We start from the raw sequence: 21262 nt of genomic DNA on the forward strand, positions 1-21262 counted from the left end.
TAGTGACAATAGGGATGAGGCCATATCCTGTAGTTTGGGGCGGCAATGAGAGGATGAGCCCCTATATCCTATAGTTTAGTAGTGACAATAGGGGATGAGACCCCATGTCCTATAGTTTAGTAGTGACAATAGGGATGATGCCCATATCCTATAGTTTAGTAGTGACAATAGAGAATGTGACCCCATATCCTATAGTTTAGTAATGACAATTAGGGATGATACCCCATATCCTATAGTTAGTAGTGACAATAGGGGATGTGACCCCCATATCCTATAGTTTAGTAATGACAATAGGGATGATACCCCATATCCTATAGTTTAGAGTGAGAATAGGGGATGGGACCATATCCTATAAACTAAATGATATACATGAGCAAATATAAAATCTTAGAATCAACTATTAAAGACTGAGAACCCACTTGGATTCTCCAATTCCATTGAATGAACTACAGGACAAAAATACAAACCCCCAACCCAAAAGGCCTGTAAGTTGATGGTGTCCTCACTAAAAGATAAAATATACAGACCACAAATTCCAATTGGCTATACTAAAACTCTTACTTAAATTCTTAACATCATCCTCAGCTCTGGCATCTTCCCAAATATTTGGAACCAAGAACAATTACTGACTGATCACCCCAATCCACAAAAGTGGGAGACAAATTTGACCCCAATAACAACCATGGGATATGCGTCAACAGCAACGTTGGGAAAATCCTCTGCATTATCATTAACAGCAGACTCTTACATTTCCTCAGTGAAAACAAATGAACTGAGCAAATGTCAAATTGGCTTTTACCAAATTACCGCACAACAGACCAAGATTTGCCCTGCACACCCTCATTGACAAACAAACAAACCAAAACAAAGGCAGAGTCTTCCTCTTTGATGATTTCAAAAAGCTTTTGATTAAATTTGGCATGAAGGTCTGCTATACAAATTGATGGAAAGTGGTGTTGGGAGGAAATCATACAACATTATAAAATAAATTTTTTATTTATTTAACCAGGTCGGCCAGTTGAGAACAAGTTCTAATTTACAACTACAACCTGGCCAAGATAAAGCAAAGCAGTGCGACACAAACAACAACACAGAGTTACACATGTTATAAACAAACGAGCAGTCAATTACACAATAGAGAAAAAGTCTATATACAGTGTGAGGTAAGATTAGGGAGGTGAGGCAATAAATAGTCCGTAGGGAAATAATTACAATTTAGCAATTAAACACTGGAGTGATAGATGCAGAAGATGAATGTGCAAGTAGAGATACTGGGGTGCAAAGGAGCAAAACAATAAATAACAATATGGGGATGAGGTAGTTGGGTGGGCTATTCACAGATGGGCTATGTACAGGTGCAATGATCTGTAAGCTGCCTGACAGCTGATGCTTAAAGTTAGTGAGGGAGATATGAGTCTCCAGCTTCAGTGATTTTTGCAATTTGTTCCAGTCATTGGCAGCAGAGAACTGTAAGGAAAGGCGGCCAAAGGAGGAATAGGGCTTTGGAGGTGACCAGTGAAATATACTCTGCTGGAGCACGTGCTACAGGTGGGTGCTAAGGTGACCAGTGAGCTGGAGATAAGGCAGGCTTACCTAGCGAAGACTTATAGATGACCTGGAGGCCAGTGGGTTTGGCGACGGCCAGCCAACGAGAGCATACAGGTCGCAGTGGTGGTAGTATATGGGGCTTTGTGACGAAACGGATGGTACTGTGATAGACTGCATCCAATTGCTGAGTAGAGTTATAAAATTATAACTTATAAAATCCATGTAAGCACAACAGCAAGTGTGCGGTTAAAATTGGCAAAACACACACATTTCTTTCCACAGGGCTTGAGGTGAGACAGGGATGCAGCTTAAGCCCCACCTCTTCAACATATATACAGTGAATTGCCGAGGGCACTAGAACAATCTGCAGCACCCGGCCTCAAACTACTCTAATCTGAAGTCAAATGTCTACTGTTTGCTGATGATCTGGTGCTTCTGCCCCCAACAAAGGAAAGCCTACAGCAGCACCTATATCTCTTACAGAGATTCTGTCAGACCTGGGCCCTGACAGTAAATCTCAGTAAGACAAAAAATAATGGTGTTCCAAAAAAGGTAAAGCCAGGACCATAAATACAAATTCCATCTAGACACCTTTGCCCTAGAGCACACAAAAAAGTTACATACCTTGGCCTAAACATCAGCGCCATGGGTAACTTCCACGAAGCTGTGAACGACCTGAGAGACAGGGCAAAAAAAAAGGAACATAACATTTGACATACCAATTAGGATCTGGCTAAACATTCTTGAATCAGTTATAGAACGGATTGCCCGTTATGGTTGTGAGGTCTGGGGTCCGCTCACCAACCAAGAATTCACAAAAGACAAATACCAAATTGCATGCAGAATTTTGCAAATATATATTTTGTGTACAAAGTAAAACAACATATAAGCAGAATTAGACCAAATAATGCATGCAGAGCAGAATTAGGCCGATACCCACTAATTATCAAAATCCAGAAAAGAGCCATTAAATTCCACAACCACCTAAAAGGAAGCGATTGCCAAACCTTCCATAACAAAGCCATCACCTACAGTGAGATAAACCTGGAGAAGAGTCCCCTAAGCAAGCCGGTCCTGAGGCTCTGTTCACAAACACAAACAGACCCAACAGAGCCCCAGGACTGCAACACCATTAGACCCAACCAAATCATGAGAAAACAAATAGATAATTACTTGACACATTGGAAAGAATTCACAAAAAGAAACTGAGCAAATTAGAATGCTATTTGTCCCTTAACAGAGAATACACAGTGTCAGAATACCTGACCACTGTGACTGACCCGAACTTAAGGAACGTTTTGACTATGCACAGACTCAGTGAGCATAGCCTTGCTATTGAGAATGGTGAATACCTGACCACTGTGACTGACCCGAACTTAAGGAACGTTTTGATTATTGCTATTGATACCTATGCAGACCAGGCTGTCAATAGAAGACAGGCTGCACTTCCTAACCTCCTGCCACATGTATGACCATATTAGAGACACATATTTCCCTCAGATTACACAGATCCACAATTATGAAACTCCCATACCTACTGGGTGAAATACCAGTGTGCCATCACAGCAGCAACAAACACAACCCATATTTATGTTTGTTTATTTATTGACCCTTTTCATACTTTAACTATTTGCACATAATATAACATTTGAAATGTATTTGGTCTTGTGAACCTTTTGTGTTTACTGTTCATTTTCATTATTTAATTCACTTTTGTTTATTTTCCACATCACTTCCTTTGGCAATGTAAACATATGTTTCCCATGGTAATAAAGCCCCTTGAATTGAATGAGAGAGAGACAGAGAGAGACAGAGAGAGAGAAGGAGAGAGAGAGAGAGACATTCACTTTATATATTATCTACCTCACTTGCTTTGGCAATGTTAACACATGTTTCCCATGCCAATAAAGCCCTTGAATTGAATTGAATTGAATTGAATACATTAACGCCTGTATTAGTTTACGCTCTGTTTTTGAATTCTAAAGAAATATTGCAAAAGAAAGAGTTCAAAAGAAACAATTTCATATGCCTTTAATTATTATATTGTAATGTAAACATCTATAAATAATGTATTTGATTTCCTCCTACCAGAATGTTCTATGTTCACCACAGATGTTGGCTACATACCAGATGACACCTTATTCCCCACATCAGTGTTTCTCCTGTCCTCCAGTAACACATCAGTGATTCTCCTGTCCTCCAGTAACACATCAGTGTTTCTCCTGTCCTCCAGTAACACATCAGTGATTCTCCTGTCCTCCAGTAACACATCAGTGTTTCTCCTGTCCTCCAGTAACACATCAGTGTTTCTCCTGTCCTCCAGTAACACATCAGTGTTTCTCCTGTCCTCCAGTAACACATCAGTGTTTCTCCTGTCCTCCAGTAACACATCAGTGTTTCTCCTGTCCTCCAGTAACACATCAGTGTTTCTCCTGTCCTCCAGTAACACATCAGTGTTTCTCCTGTCCTCCAGTAACACATCAGTGTTTCTCCTGTCCTCCAGTAACACATCAGTGTTTCTCCTGTCCTCAGTAACACATCAGTGTTTCTCCTGTCCTCCAGTAACACATCAGTGATTCTCTGTCCTCCAGTAACACATCAGTGTTTCTCCTGTCCTCCAGTAACACATCAGTGATTCTCCTGTCCTCCAGTAACACATCAGTGTTTCTCCTGTCCTCCAGTAACACATCAGTGATTCTCCTGTCCTCCAGTAACACATCAGTGTTTCTCCTGTCCTCCAGTAACACATCAGTGTTTCTCCTGTCCTCCAGTAACACATCAGTGTTTCTCCTGTCCTCCAGTAACACATCAGTGTTTCTCCTGTCCTCCAGTAACACATCAGTGTTTCTCCTGTCCTCCAGTAACACATCAGTGATTCTCCAGTCTTCCAGTAACACATCAGTGATTCTCCTGTCCTCCAGTAACACATCAGTAATTCTCCTGTCCTCCAGTAATACATCAGTGTTTCTCCTGTCCATCAGTAACACATCAGTGATTCTCCTGTCCTCCAGTAACACATCAGTGATTCTCCAGTCCTCCAGTAACACATCAGTGATTCTCCTGTCCTCCAGTAACACATCAGTGTTTCTCCTGTCCTCCAGTAACACATCAGTGTTTCTCCTGTCCTCCAGTAACACATCAGTGATTCTCCTGTCCTCCAGTAATACATCAGTGTTTCTCCTGTCCTCCAGTAACACATCAGTGTTTCTCCTGTCCTCCAGTAACACATCAGTGATTCTCCTGTCCTCCAGTAACACATCAGTGTTTCTCCTGTCCTCCAGTAACACATCAGTGATTCTCCTGTCCTCCAGTAACACATCAGTGATTCTCCTGTCCTCCAGTAACACATCAGTGATTCTCCTGTCCTCCAGTAACACATCAGTGATTCTCCTGTCCTCCAGTAACACATCAGTGTTTCTCCTGTCCTCCAGTAACACATCAGTGTTTCTCCTGTTCTCCAGTAACACATCAGTGTTTCTCCTGTCCTCCAGTAACACATCAGTGTTTCTCCAGTCCTCCAGTAACACATCAGTGATTCTCCTGTCCTCCAGTAACACATCAAATCAAATCAAATCTATTTATATAGCCCTTCATACATCAGCTGATATCTCAAAGTGCTGTACAGAAACCCAGCCTAAAACCCCAAACAGCAAGCAATGCAGGTGTAGAAGCACAGTGGCTAGGAAAAACTCCCTAGAAAGGCCAAATCCTAGGAAGAAACCTATAGAGGAACCAGGCCATGAGGGGTGGCCAGTCCTCTTCTGGCTGTGCCGGGTGGAGATTATAACAGAACATGGCCAAGATGTTCAAATGTTCATGAATGACCAGCATGGTCAAATAATAATAATCACAGGCAGAACAGTTGAAGCTGGAGCAGCAGCACGGCCAGGTGGACTGGGGACAGCAAGGAGTCAACATGCTAGGTAGTCCTGAGGCATGGTCCTAGGGCTCAGGTCCTCCGAGAGAGAGAAAGAAAGAGAGAAAGAGAGAATTAGAGAGAGCATACTTAAATTCACACAGGACACCGGATAAGACAGGAGAAGTACTCCAGATATAACAGAGTGACCCTAGCCCCCCGACACATAAACTATTGCAGCATAAATACTGGAGGCTGAGACAGGAGGGGTCAGGAGACACTGTGGCCCCATCCGATGATACCCCGGACAGGGCCAAACATGCATCAGTGTTTCTCCTGTCCTCCAGTAACACATCCGTGTTTCCCCTGTTGTTGTTCTCCAGGTCTAGTAGGGGTCTTGTCTGTCAGCTAGTGGTGGTTCTTCTCCAGGTCTAGTAGGGGTCTTGTCTGTCAGCTAGTGGTGGTTCTTCTCCAGGTCTAGTAGGGGTCTTGTCTGTCAGCTAGTGGTGGTTCTTCTCCAGGTCTAGTAGGGGTCTTGTCTGTCAGCTAGTGGTGGTTGTTCTCCAGGTCTAGTAGGGGTCTTGTCTGTCACTTGTTTGATGTTTGTGAAATATCTCACCTCTTCCTCTCTCTGTGTGTGTGTGTGTGTGCGTTTCATCCCTAGTGTGTGGTGATTGGTGACCTGTGACCCCCCTCCCTCCCTCCCACTCCTATATTTAACTGGTACCAGAGCAGAGTGTTGATCAGTAAATTGGGTTACTGAGATGTGAAAGCAATTCCAGTCTGGAAATTACCAGAAGCAATACAGCAGAGAAAGTCAATAGAATTAAAGGATACTGATGATTCATCTAATAACAGAGCAATTCACACACAGTTATTCAGGAGGAAATCAAATGTTTTTAAATACATTTTAAAAATCAGAGGAAATGATGAAGCGTTCACCTGTGTGTCTAGGTTATTCTCAGCATGAAAATAGTTTCATCTTTGATCTCTTGTAAACGTCGTATTTATTTATGTATTCGTTTGAAAACTCTTAGAAATGATTGATGGTAAGAAAAAAACAGAAAAGCAACAGCACAGACTTTGACAAAGGGAAAGAAATGACAGAAATATCCAGACAGATTGTAAAACATTTAACTTGTTCAGTAAATGTGTTTGGCTTGGATGCAGGTGTAGCTAGATTACCTGTAGACTTCCATTGCTTGGGGAGGAACTTGAGGAGTTCAGTTGGCTTCCTGTTTGTCCATTGATGTCTTTTTATGGGATAGAATGACTCAGATTTAGCTGAGAGTAAAGCAACAAAGAGGAGGCAGGTGAAAGTTTAGCTAATAACACACACACACACGCAGAGAAATATACGCACACAGACGTATATATACACACACAGAAATACACAAACACACACAGACACATATACACAAACACAGGCAGAAATACACACACACACACACCACACACACATCTGTCTGAAGAACAGAAGCAGTGGAACACAGGGATTGTTTGAACAACAACTGCAGGATCACATGAATATGTTTTATAGATGTTACCATGACAACAACAGTAACATGGAGCAATCGACTGCAACATCAGTAGTACTATTACGATCCAATTAAATTGACCTGAAACTATGGTTGGTCTGGGCTAGTAGCCAGTGGCCACACTGTTAACAGTGAGACAGTGGAGGCTCCTCAGAGGGGGAAGGGGAGGACCATCCTACTCAGTGAATTTCAACAAAAAAAAAATGAAAAAATTTGAAAAACTAGACTAAATATATTCACATCACCAAATAATTGATTACAGTTTTTCTCAACTGCTTACACACATTTTTAAAACTGTCTCCTTTTTTCAAAACTCTTGTTGTGGAAATTTCCTGTATTTACCAAATCATGAGAGCAAACCACACACAAGTCAGAGTTATCATAAAGTCCATCTTTAATTATATGAGCTCCATCACAACCCTGATGGAGGGGGGGGGCAGTCACCAGTGCTAAGCTACGCTACATCTCTTCTCCGGCCTGGGTCTGGCCACAATACTTTGTCCACATCACAAGATACGCTTTCCCTTGCCAAACATGGAGGGAAGTATCTCCTAGCATGGTGTATCCAACCTTGGAGAGAGGCAACCTCTATGTCCCCACATGGAGGGAAGTATCTCCTAGCGTGGCGTATCCAACCTTGGAGAGAGGCAACCTCTATGTCCCCACATGGAGGGAAGTATCTCCTAGCATGGTGTATCCAACCTTGGACAGAGGCCACCTCTATGTCCCCACATGGAGGGAAGTATCTCCTAGCATGGTGTATCCAACCTTGGAGAGAGGCAACCTCTATGTCCCCACATGGAGGGAAGTATCTCCTAGCATGGCATATCCAACCTTGGACAGAGGCAACCTCTATGTCCCCACATGGAGGGAAGTATCTCCTAGCATGGCATATCCAACCTTGGAGAGAGGCAACCTCTATGTCCCCACATGGAGGGAAGTATCTCCTAGCATGGCATATCCAACCTTGGACAGAGAGGCGACCTCTATGTCCCCACATGGAGGGAAGTATCTCCTAGCATGGCATATCCAACCTTGGACAGAGGCAACCTCTATGTCCCCACATGGAGGGAAGTATCTCCTAGCATGGCGTATCCAACCTTGGACAGAGGCAACCTCTATGTCCCCACATGGAGGGAAGTATCTCCTAGCATGGCGTATCCAACCTTGGACAGAGGCAACCTCTATGTCCCCACATGGAGGGAAGTATCTCCTAGCATGGCATATCCAACCTTGGAGAGAGGCAACCTCTATGTCCCCACATGCGTCCTCCATTGCCTGGAAAAGCGGCATGCGGGCATAGGGTTGGTGATCATACACTTTCCAGCACCAGGCTGAGAAGAATTCCTCTATGGGATTTAGAAAAGGTGAATATGGGGGTAGGTACAAAACTACACATTGTGGATGGGTGGCAAACCAGTTTTGGACCAGAACAGCCTGGTGAAAACTAACATTGTCCCATAAAACCACAAACCTAGCAGGCTTCTGATCTGGATCAGGGACAAGCATTGTGTAAATTGCAAACTACCTGCCCTCCAGGACACCTACACCACCCGATGTTACAGGAAGGCCATAAAGATCATCAAGGACAACAACCACCCGAGCCACTGACTGTTCAAATCAAATCAAATGTTATTTGTCACATACACATGGTTAGCAGATGTTAATGCGAGTGTAGCGAAATGCTTGTGCTTCTAGTTCCGACAATGCAGTGATAACCAACAAGTAATCTAATGGCTTAGAGTTACAAATGTTTATGCAATACTATGCAGTCATACGTATTTTACAGTACATTACTGTAATGCTAAAATAGTCCTTAGATAGTTGCATACCTGTTCTCATTTCTGAAGGTTCGAATTATGGACGCCACTGTAAATCGACTCAAGTTGGACTGGACTCTCAGTCCAGCCTCTCTCATGGTCAAACCGTGGTTGATCACATGATCAACAAGTGTTGCCCTAATCTCATTAGAGATGGCTCTCCTTCCTTCTCTTCTTTGCCCTCGTCCTCTTCTTCCTCTTCCTTCTACTCCTCTTGCTCTGTGTCCATTGTTGGCATCCATTGTTCAAAACAGGTAATCTGACCTTTGACCTATTTATAGGCCAATACTACAGTAAAGCAGTGATTGGTTAGTGATCAGTTAAGCTATTAGTGTTTGCACATGTGAGGAGTGTGTGTGTGTGACCTGAGTGTAGCATTTTGATTGGTTGTGTTTGGAAAAGGAAAGCAAGTCACTTCCTGTTAAGATTTTTGTGTTTTAGGTAGAGAATTGTATGTAGTGTTTTGAAAAAAGTGTTTTATGCTATTGACAACTGAGTCAAAGGCTGAGAAATAGCTTATGGTTTTGGATATCTGGTGTGTAGTTTTGCACTTTGAGTGAGAGGTTTCAAAAATCGTGTGACATGAAAAGATTTTGTGTGTAAGCAGTTGGAAAAAAAACTGTAACACGGCTTAACTTAAAACGCAACACTAACCAAATAAAAACTATTCTGTAGCCATGAGGTTTGTGCAGTAGGCTATAGACCCAATACATTATCACCCCATATTGGCTTTGCTTGAATTGCCCTTCCAATGTTGCTCTTCTCAGACCATTTTGAAAGTCTATTTTTGAACATGTAGCTGTATGATCACACTGGTAATAGATCGTTTGTTGTATACTGGTAATAGATCGTTTGTTGTATACTGGTAATAGATCGTTTGTTGTATACTGGTAATAGATCGTTTGTTGTATTACTGGTAATAGATCGTTTGTTGTATACTGGTAATAGATCGTTTGTTGTATACTGGTAATAGATCGTTTGTTGTATTACTGGTAATAGATCGTTTGTTGTATACTGGTAATAGATCGTTTGTTGTATACTGGTAATAGATCGTTTGTTGTATACTGGTAATAGATCGTTTGTTGTATTACTGGTAATAGATCGTTTGTTGTATACTGGTAATAGATCGTTTGTTGTATACTGGTAATAGATCGTTTGTTGTATTACTGGTAATAGATCGTTTGTTGTATACTGGTAATAGATCGTTTGTTGTATACTGGTAATAGATCGTTTGTTGTATACTGGTAATAGATCGTTTGTTGTATTACTGGTAATAGATCGTTTGTTGTATTACTGGTAATAGATCGTTTGTTGTATACTGGTAATAGATCGTTTGTTGTATTACTGGTAATAGATCGTTTGTTGTATTACTGGTAATAGATCGTTTGTTGTATACTGGTAATAGATCGTTTGTTGTATACTGGTAATAGATCGTTTGTTGTATACTGGTAATAGATCGTTTGTTGTATACTGGTAATAGATCGTTTGTTGTATACTGGTAATAGATCGTTTGTTGTATACTGGTAATAGATCGTTTGTTGTATACTGGTAATAGATCGTTTGTTGTATACTGGTAATAGATCGTTTGTTGTATTACTGGTAATAGATCGTTTGTTGTATACTGGTAATAGATCGTTTGTTGTATACTGGTAATAGATCGTTTGTTGTATACTGGTAATAGATCGTTTGTTGTATACTGGTAATAGATCGTTTGTTGTATTACTGGTAATAGATTGTTTGTTGTATACTGGTAATAGATCGTTTGTTGTATACTGGTAATAGATCGTTTGTTGTATACTGGTAATAGATCGTTTGTTGTATTACTGGTAATAGATCGTTTGTTGTATTACTGGTAATAGATCGTTTGTTGTATACTGGTAATAGATCGTTTGTTGTATACTGGTAATAGATCGTTTGTTGTATACTGGTAATAGATCGTTTGTTGTATACTGGTAATAGATCGTTTGTTGTATACTGGTAATAGATCGTTTGTTGTATACTGGTAATAGATCGTTGTTGTATACTGGTAATAGATGTTTTGTTTATACTGGTAGATCGTTTGTTGTACACTGGTAATAGATCGTTTGTTGTATACTGGTAATGGTAACTGAGATCGTTTGTTGTATACTGGTAATAGATCGTTTGTTGTATACTGGTAATAGATCGTTTGTTGTATACTGGTAATAGATCGTTTGTTGTATACTGGTAATAGATCGTTTGTTGTATTACTGGTAATAGATCGTTTGTTGTATACTGGTAATAGATCGTTTGTTGTATTACTGGTAATAGATCGTTTGTTGTATACTGGTAATAGATCGTTTGTTGTATACTGGTAATAGATCGTTTGTTGTATACTGGTAATAGATCGTTTGTTGTATACTGGTAATAGATCGTTTGTTGTATACTGGTAATAGATCGTTTGTTGTATACTGGTAATAGATCGTTTGTTGTACACTGGTAATAGATCGTTTGTTGTACACTGGTAATAGATCGTTTGTTGTATACTGGTAATAGATCGTTTGTTGTATACTGGTAATAGATCGTTTGTTGTATACTGGTAATAGATCGTTTGTTGTATACTGGTAATAGATCGTTTGTTGTATTACTGGTAATAGATCGTTTGTTGTATACTGGTAATAGATCGTTTGTTGTATACTGGTAATAGATCGTTTGTTGTATACTGGTAATAGATCGTTTGTTGTATACTGGTAATAGATCGTTTGTTGTATTACTGGTAATAGATCGTTTGTTGTATACTGGTAATAGATCGTTGTTGTAATACTGGTAATAGATCGTTTGTTGTATACTGGTAATAGATCGTTTGTTGTATACTGGTAATAGATCGTTGTTGTATACTGGTAATAGATCGTTTGTTGTATACTGGTAATAGATCGTTTGTTGTATACTGGTAATAGATCGTTGTTGTATACTGGTAATAGATCGTTTGTTGTATACTGGTAATAGATCGCTTGTTGTATACTGGTAATAGATCGCTTGTTGTATACTGGTAATAGATCGTTTGTTGTATACTGGTAATAGATCGTTTGTTGTATACTGGTAATAGATCGTTTGTTGTATACTGGTAATAGATCGTTTGTTGTATACTGGTAATAGATCGTTTGTTGTATACTGGTAATAGATCGTTTGTTGTATACTGGTAATAGATCGTTTGTTGTATACTGGTAATAGATCGTTTGTTGTATACTGGTAATAGATCGTTTGTTGTATACTGGTAATAGATCGTTTGTTGTATACTGGTAATAGATCGTTTGTTGTATACTGGTAATAGATCGTTTGTTGTATACTGGTAATAGATCGTTTGTTGTATACTGGTAATAGATCGTTTGTTGTATACTGGTAATAGATCGTTTGTTGTATACTGGTAATAGATCGTTTGTTGTATACTGGTAATAGATCGTTTGTTGTATTACTGGTAATAGATCGTTTGTTGTATACTGGTAATAGATCGTTTTGTTGTATACTGGTAATAGATCGTTTGTTGTATACTGGTAATAGATCGTTTGTTGTATACTGGTAATAGATCGTTTGTTGTATACTGGTAATAGATCGTTTGTTGTATACTGGTAATAGATCGTTTGTTGTATACTGGTAATAGATCGTTGTTGTATACTGGTAATAGATCGTTGTTGTATACTGGTAATAGATCGTTTGTTGTATTACTGGTAATAGATCGTTTGTTGTATACTGGTAATAGATCGTTTGTTGTATACTGGTAATAGATCGTTTGTTGTATACTGGTAATAGATCGTTTGTTGTATACTGGTAATAGATCGTTTGTTGTATTACTGGTAATAGATCGTTTGTTGTATACTGGTAATAGATCGTTTGTTGTATACTGGTAATAGATCGTTTGTTGTATACTGGTAATAGATCGTTTGTTGTATACTGGTAATAGATCGTTTGTTGTATTACTGGTAATAGATCGTTTGTTGTATACTGGTAATAGATCGTTTGTTGTATTACTTGTGAGGCACGGCTGAGTGAGGCATAATAATTAGCTTCTTTTTTTATTTCCTAGACTAATGGCCTGCGTCTGATGGTCAGTCTGAGAGGAGGCAGGGAGCAGCAGTGAGGCTCTCACCAGACTCACCGTCCCTCCGCTCTCCCTCCCTCCGCTGAGAAAAGGGGACACCGTCTTCCAGCTGATGGAGAAACTCAAGTCACACTGCATTATTTCTGCCTCATGCATCAATTCATGGTGTTACTCCTATGACCAGAGAAAGTGAAATATTCCTGGATATTAAAAAAGACACAACAATGCAAGCTTTAATATCGTAACACTTTGCTACACTCATTCATTGCAACTGCAGTGCTGGTTATAGTGTGAGTGGAAGTAGGGAGGACGTGCATTTTATGGCTTAGAAAAGTTTGGACCAAAGGGCTGAATATCAACTTAAACAGGAACTTTCTCACAAAAACAGCAGCTCTTTCCTGTATTCGTTGAGTCTTTCTCTAGTCGTGGTTTTAAACGTTTTGAAATCTCACAGTATCAACTTTGCTGTGATGATTCTTTTTACAATCTATGGCTCGAATAAACTGTCATCTGAGCTATCTGATAGGCCAGCGGCAGGCCTATAGGTGCACTTGATTTGTTTTCTGGGCCCGCCGGGTAGGCGGAGTTCTACCTTCAGACCCATGAAAGAGCTCAACATGGGAACACTTTGCCTTCCCGGCGCTAGGGCAGCTGAATCAAGTGCACCTACCGCCAACAGCGCAAAAACAACAAAAAAGCTTAGAAAAATGTTTGATGATCGACTAGGAATGCCTTGGAGATGAATCAGTAGACCGGTTGGTGACAACTGCCTTTGTCATGACATGTTCTGCTTGACAATGACACAGGAGTAGGTAAAAGCACAAACTGATCTGTGACAGGCCTACACAGTTGGATGTGTGTAAATAATTCATACCTTCATCTCATCATTTCTGCAGTGTCTTTGGCTCATCCACCCCTACCAGATAAAGGGATGTGGACCCTACCAGGTAAAGGGATGTGGACCCTACCAGGTAAAGGGACGTGGACACTACCAGATAAATTGATGTGGACCCTGCCAGATAAAGGGATGTGGACCATACCAGATAAATTGATGTGGACCCTACCAGATAAAGGGACGTGGACCCTACCAGATAAAGGGATGTGGACCCTACCAGATAAAGGGGTGTGGAGGGTGTGGACCCTACCAGATAAAGGGGTGTGGAGGGTGTGGACCCTACCAACTAAAGGGATGTGGACCCTACCAGATAAGGGGGTGTGGACCCTACCAGATAAAGGGGTGTGGACCCTACAGATAAAGGGGTGTGGACCCTACCAGATAAAGGGGTGTGGACCCTACCAGATAAAGGGGTGTGGACCCTACCAGATAAAGGGATGTGGACCCTACCAGATAAAGGGATGTGGACCCTACCAGATAAAGGGGTGTGGACCCTGCCAGATAAAGGGATGTGGACCCTACCAACTAGAGGGGTGTGGACCCTACCAGATAAAGGGACGTGGACCGTACCAGATAAAGGGATGTGGACCCTACCAGATAAAGGGGTGTGGACCCTACCAGATAAAGGGATGTGGACCCTACCAGATAAAGGGGTGTGGACCCTACCAGATAAAGGGATGTGGACCCTACCAGATAAAGGGATGTGGACCCTACCAACTAGAGGGGTGTGGACCCTACCAGGTAAAGGGATGTGGACCCTACCATAACTAACGCCTCATTTCAAAGGAACGACCCACCTGGGGCTCTGAAGGTCCTGTAGTAGTGATAACTAACGCCTCATTTCAAAGGAACTGAAGGTCACCTGGGACTCTGAAGGTCCTGTAGTAGTGATAACTAACGCCTCATTTCAAAGGAACGACCCACCTGGGGCTCCGAAGGTCCTGTAGTAGTGATAACTAACGCCTCATTTCAAAGGAACGACCCACCTGGGGCTCCGAAGGTCCTGTAGTAGTGATAACTAACGCCTCATTTCAAAGGAACGACCCACCTGGGGCTCCGAAGGTCCTGTAGTAGTGATAACTAACGCCTCATTTCAAAGGAACGACCCACCTGGGGCTCCGAAGGTCCTGTAGTAGTGATAACTAACGCCTCATTTCAAAGGAACGACCCACCTGGGGCTCCGAAGGTCCTGTAGTAGTGATAACTAACGCCTCATTTCAAAGGAACGACCCACCTGGGGCTCCGAAGGTCCTGTAGTAGTGATAACTAACGCCTCATTTCAAAGGAACGACCCACCTGGGGCTCCGAAGGTCCTGTAGTAGTGATAACTAACGCCTCATTTCAAAGGAACGACCCACCTGGGGCTCCGAAGGTCCTGTAGTAGTGATAACTAACGCCTCATTTCAAAGGAACGACCCACCTGGGGCTCCGAAGGTCCTGTAGTAGTGATAACTAACGCCTCATTTCAAAGGAACGACCCACCTGGGGCTCCGAAGGTCCTGTAGTAGTGATAACTAACGCCTCATTTCAAAGGAACGACCCACCTGGGGCTCTGAAGGTCCTGTAGTAGTGATAACTAACGCCTCATTTAAAAGGAACGACCCACCTGGGGCTCTGAAGGTCCTGTAGTAGTGATAACTAACGCCTCATTTCAAAGGAACGACCCACCTGGGGCTCTGAAGGTCCTGTAGTAGTGATAACTAACGCCTCATTTCAAAGGAACGACCCACCTGGGGCTCCGAAGGTCCTGTAGTAGTGATAACTAACGCCTCATTTAAAAGGAACGACCCACCTGGGGCTCTGAAGGTCCTGTAGTAGTGATAACTAACGCCTCATTTAAAAGGAACGACCCACCTGGGGCTCTGAAGGTCCTGTAGTAGTGATAACTAACGCCTCATTTCAAAGGAACAACCCACCTGGGGCTCTGAAGGTCCTGTAGTAGTGATAACTAACGCCTCATTTAAAAGGAACGACCCACCTGGGGCTCTGAAGGTCCTGTAGTAGTGATAACTAACGCCTCATTTAAAAGGAACGACCCACCTGGGGCTCTGAAGGTCCTGTAGTAGTGATAACTAACGCCTCATTTAAAAGGGAAGATTCAAATCTAAAAGGACATGTATTTCCTCTTTACTTAAACAGGTAATTCAATTAAAAACAGTTTCTGATTTACAGCGACAACCTGTCCCATCCCCAAAACAATGTACGGGTACACTGTTCACAACACTACTGCTTGGAAACTACTCCTGACTACCAAGTGCAAGACGTGTGTGTGTGTGTGTGTGTGTGTGTGTGTGTGTGTGTGTGTGTGTGTGTGTGTGTGTGTGTGTGTGTGTGTGTGTGTGTGAGAGAAACCCAGTGGAACACCCCCCCACACACACACACTCATACACACACACAAACACACACACACGCCTCTATTCCTCAACGGCCAAGAGAGAAGGAAAACAATCCCCACTAACCTCTCCCTTCCGTTCCCTAATAGAAGGAAGCATATTGGGCTGGTAACGACAGTGGTTAGAGCTGGGAGGCAGGCGACAGCAGAACACAGATATAGAGTCCATACATAGACAGGTGTCTTTGGGCCACACAGCCAATTGCAGTTAAAGGTGCAATCTGTGATATGTGAATATGTTCCATGGTTATTTTCATTTGAAACGGCAGTGTTTCCACTGGGGGAAAATGTGTAGCAGTGGAGGGAAAAGGTGGCCTCACCCCTTTAGCTGTATACGAAAACATGTGGAGCTGCCGTTTTGTTGAAAGACCAAATCTGGGATTGTAGCTTTAACCCCCATTATTATAACCTTTATGTGAATGTAATCATTCATAGTGAATGTGCTGGTCTCTCCTGTTCCGTGTTCAATCACATTAATACATTTCCTCCACCTGGATCGAATTGGCCCCAGGGACACAATATGACGACAAAGGAAATGAGGTAAATTGCTAGTTATTAATGTGCGGACAAACATCGTCCAACCTGGTTATGTGTTAATGTGTTGAGGTCATTCCCCAGGCACATGCTAAGTATATGCAGACTCTAATGGCTCACCATTCACTATACATTATAGCGCACTACTTTTGACCAGGGTGTACTATAAAACTACTGCACAATATAGGGAATAGGGAGCGGTTGGAGACAAAAACAGGCAGGGGGAGAAAGGGAGACTCCCCCAACAGGTTATAACCCCCTAACAGGTTATAACCCCCTAACAGGTTATAACCCCCCTAACAGGTTATAACCCCCCTAACAGGTCATAACCCCCCTAACAGGTCATAACCCCCCTAACAGGTTTTAACCCCCTAACAGGTTATAACCCCCTAACAGGTTATAACCCCCTAACAGGTTATAACCCCCCTAACAGGTTATAACCCCCTAACAGGTTTTAACCCCCTAACAGGTTATAACCCCCTAACAGGTTATAACCCCCCTAACAGGTTATAACCCCCTAACAGGTTTAACCCCTAACAGGTTTTAACCCCCTAACAGGTTATAACCCCCTAACAGGTTATAACCCCTAACAGGTTTTAACCCCTAACAAGTTATAACCCCCTAACAGGTTATAACCCTAACAGGTTTTAACCCCTAACAGGTTGTAACCCCCTAACAGGTTATAACCCCCTAACAGGTTATAACCCCCCTAACAGGTTTTAACCCCCCTAACAGGTTATAACCCCTAACAGGTTTTAACCCCCTAACAGGTTATAACCCCTAACAGGTTTTAACCCCTAACAGGTTTTAACCCCTAACAGGTTATAACCCCCTAACAGGTTATAACCCCCTAACAGGTTTTAACCCCTAACAGGTTTTAACCCCTAACAGGTTTTAACCCCTAACTGGTTATAACCCATAACAGGTTTTAACCCATAACAGGTTTTAACCCCCTAACAGGTTTTAACCCCTAACAGGTTTTAACCCCTAACAGGTTTTAACCCCTAACAGGTTTTAACCCTCTAACAGGTTTTAACCCCCTAACAGGTTTTAACCCCCTAACAGGTTTTAACCCCCCCTAACAGGTTATAACCCCTAACAGGTTTTAACCCCCTAACAGGTTATAACCCCCTAACAGGTTTTAACCCCTAACAGGTTTTAACCCCTAACAGGTTATAACCCCTAACAGGTTTTAACCCCCTAACAGGTTTAACCCCTAACAGGTTATAACCCCTAACAGGTTTTAACCCCTAACAGGTTTTAACCCCTAACAGGTTTTAACCCCCTAACAGGTTTTAACCCTCTAACAGGTTTTAACCCCCCTAACAGGTTTTAACCCCCTAACAGGTTTTAACCCTCTAACAGGTTTTAACCCCCTAACAGGTTATAACCCCCTAACAGGTTTTAACCCCCCTAACAGGTTATAACCCCTAACAGGTTTTAACCCCTAACAGGTTTTAACCCCTAACAGGTTATAACCCCCTAACAGGTTTTAACCCCCTAACAGGTTTAACCCCCTAACAGGTTATAACCCCTAACAGGTTTTAACCCCTAACAGGTTATAACCCCCTAACAGGTTTTAACCCCTCTAACAGGTTTAACCCCCTAACAGGTTATAACCCCTAACAGGTTTTAAGCCCCTAATAGGTTTTAACCCTCTAATAGGTTTTAACCCTCTAACAGGTTTTAACCCCTAATAGGGGTTAGGGTTATAACCTGTTAGGGGGGTTATAACCCCTAACAGGTTTTAACCCCTAACAGGTTTTAACCCCTAACAGGTTATAACCCCCTAACAGGTTATAACCCCCTAACATGTTATAACCCCCTAACAGGTAATAACCCCCTAACAGGTTATAACCCCCCTAACAGGTTATAACCCCCCTAACAGGTTTTAACCCCCTAACAGGTTTTAACCCCCCCCCCCCTAACAGGTTATAACCCCCCTAACCGGTTATAACCCCCTACATCACGGTGGGCATCCACACAGAGTACTCCCAGCTCAGCTCAAGATACTCTCTTGTATGTCTCAATGACTTTGTACGATACTTTATGATGTGTCGCTCTGGTTTATAAGTGTCAATCCTGAGCCCCAAGTCACTATTTTTAGGTTCCTGTGGTGAGTGGTCTGTCATACAAGTCCTTTTGGATAGTCTCTGATGGGTGGGGTTGAACTGTCAGCTGTCAGCTAACATCTAGTTCCATGTAGAAGGGGAATATGTCAAGAGCAGAGATACAGGCAGAGCTAGTATCATCTTCTTTTTTTAATACATAATATGTTTATTATTTTACAATAAAAAATCAAATAAAAAAGACAGCAATACTAACAATGACATTCATTGTACTGTTGAATGGGATGGCCAATTTAGAGGACAAAGCCCAGTTATGAAGTGGGACTAGACCAGTTATCCAGTATCGGCTGCCATATTTTGTAAAACATTGGACTTCTATTGGAGGTATTGTATCGAATCTTTTCCATATGTATTACATTCCCTAAATCCCATAATCACATTTCAAAGGTGGGTACAGTCTCCAGTTTCCAAAATTGCAATATGAGCCTTTTGGCTAATAGAGTACAAAGAGAGACAGCTTTCCCTTCGTGGTTATTCCCATCAACTGTACCAAACAGAGCGGTCAATGGGTCTGGAGGCAAGTATCATCTTGAAGAGCAGAGATACAGGCAGAGCTAGTATCATCTTTGATACAAGACGTGGAGAAAAGTAAGAGAGGACTGCTGAAAGAACAGACGTAGTCGTCCTTAGATCTTCCCTCATTGCAGTTTAATTTTAAGAGGTTCAACTTCTCAGAACGCCGATCACATCAGTGTTGCCCTCTGGATAGAAAATCAGTCCTCGGAAACACTTATGGGAAATTAAAACTACACTGAGCAAGATGATCAGTGGGTTTTATTGCCAGCGTAGCACAGCTTTTGGCGTCATCTTCAGCCTAATATACTTGCTCATCTTCTCCAGAAGAAGAATAGCCAACAACACTGTCATGGAAGCATGTTGTTTGAATGCGTGTAGCTAGAGGATGTATTCTTTAAAACGACCACATTCAGACTAAATAGGGAATACAGACTGTGTGATGGTTGAAAATCAATCGAGGCCTCCTCTTTATAAAAAGAGGGGCACTGTATTCACAACGGGTGGTCCAAAACGACACCCTTTTCCCTATATAGTGAACCTTATTTCCTATATAGTGAACCTTATTCCCTATATAGTGAACCTTATTCCCTATATAGTGAACCTTATTCCCTATATAGTGAACCTTATTCCCTATATAGTGAACCTTATTTCCTATATAGTGAACCTTATTCCCTATATAGTGAACCTTATTCCCTATATAGTGAACCTTATTCCCTATATAGTGAACCTTATTCCCTATATAGTGAACCTTATTCTATATAGTGAACCTTATTCCCTATATAGTGAACCTTATTCCCTATATAGTGAACCTTATTCCCTATATAGTGAACCTTATTTCCTATATAGTGAACCTTATTCCCTATATAGTGAACCTTATTCCCTATATAGTGCACCCTATTCCCTATATAGTGAACCTTATTCCCTATATAGTGAACCTTATTCCCTATATAGTGAACCTTATTCCCTATATAGTGAACCTTATTCCCTATATAGTGCACCCTATTCCCTATATAGTGAACCTTATTCCCTATATAGTGAACCTTATTCCCTATATAGTGAACCTTATTCCCTATATAGTGAACCTTATTCCCTATATAGTGCACCCTATTCCCTATATAGTGAACCTTATTCCCTATATAGTGAACCTTATTCCCTATATAGTGCACCCTATTCCCTATATAGTGAACCTTATTCCCTATATAGTGAACCTTATTCCCTATATAGTGAACCTTATTCCCTATATAGTGAACCTTTTTCCCTATATAGTGAACCTTATTCCCCATATAGTGCACCCTATTCCCTATATAGTGAACCTTATTCCCTGTATAGTGCACCCTATTCCCTATATAGTGCACTACTTTGAACCAGGGCCCATAGGGGATAGGGTGCAACTGGTAATCGCCCCACATTCTCAAGCTCACATCTCTTCATGTTTTAATGTTTTATGTCTGTGTTGTGCTGGGTGACTTGGACCCTAGCAGGGTAGGATGTTTCACATTTCCACAGAGCAACACACACACAGACAGACCCTAGCAGGGTAGGATGTTTCACATTTCCACAGAGCAACACACACACACACAGACAGGCACGCAGGGTAGGAGGTTTCACATTTCCACAGAGCAACACACACACACACTGCAGGGTAGGAGGTTTCATATTTCCACAGAGCAACACACACACAGACACACAGGGTAGGAGGTTTCACATTTCCACAGAGCAACACACACACAGACAGACAGGCACGCAGGGTAGGAGGTTTCACATTTCCACAGAGCAACACACACACAGACAGACAGGCACGCAGGGTAGGAGGTTTCATATTTCCACAGAGCAACACACACACAGACAGACACACAGGGTAGGATGTTTCACATTTCCACAGAGCAACACACACACAGACAGACACGCAGGGTAGGATGTTTCACATTTCCACAGAGCAACACACACACAGACAGACACACAGGGTAGGATGTTTCATAT

This window comes from Oncorhynchus nerka, unplaced genomic scaffold (assembly GCF_034236695.1).
Source record: "Oncorhynchus nerka isolate Pitt River unplaced genomic scaffold, Oner_Uvic_2.0 unplaced_scaffold_1079, whole genome shotgun sequence".
In the NCBI taxonomy this organism is placed as follows: Eukaryota; Metazoa; Chordata; class Actinopteri; order Salmoniformes; family Salmonidae; genus Oncorhynchus; species Oncorhynchus nerka.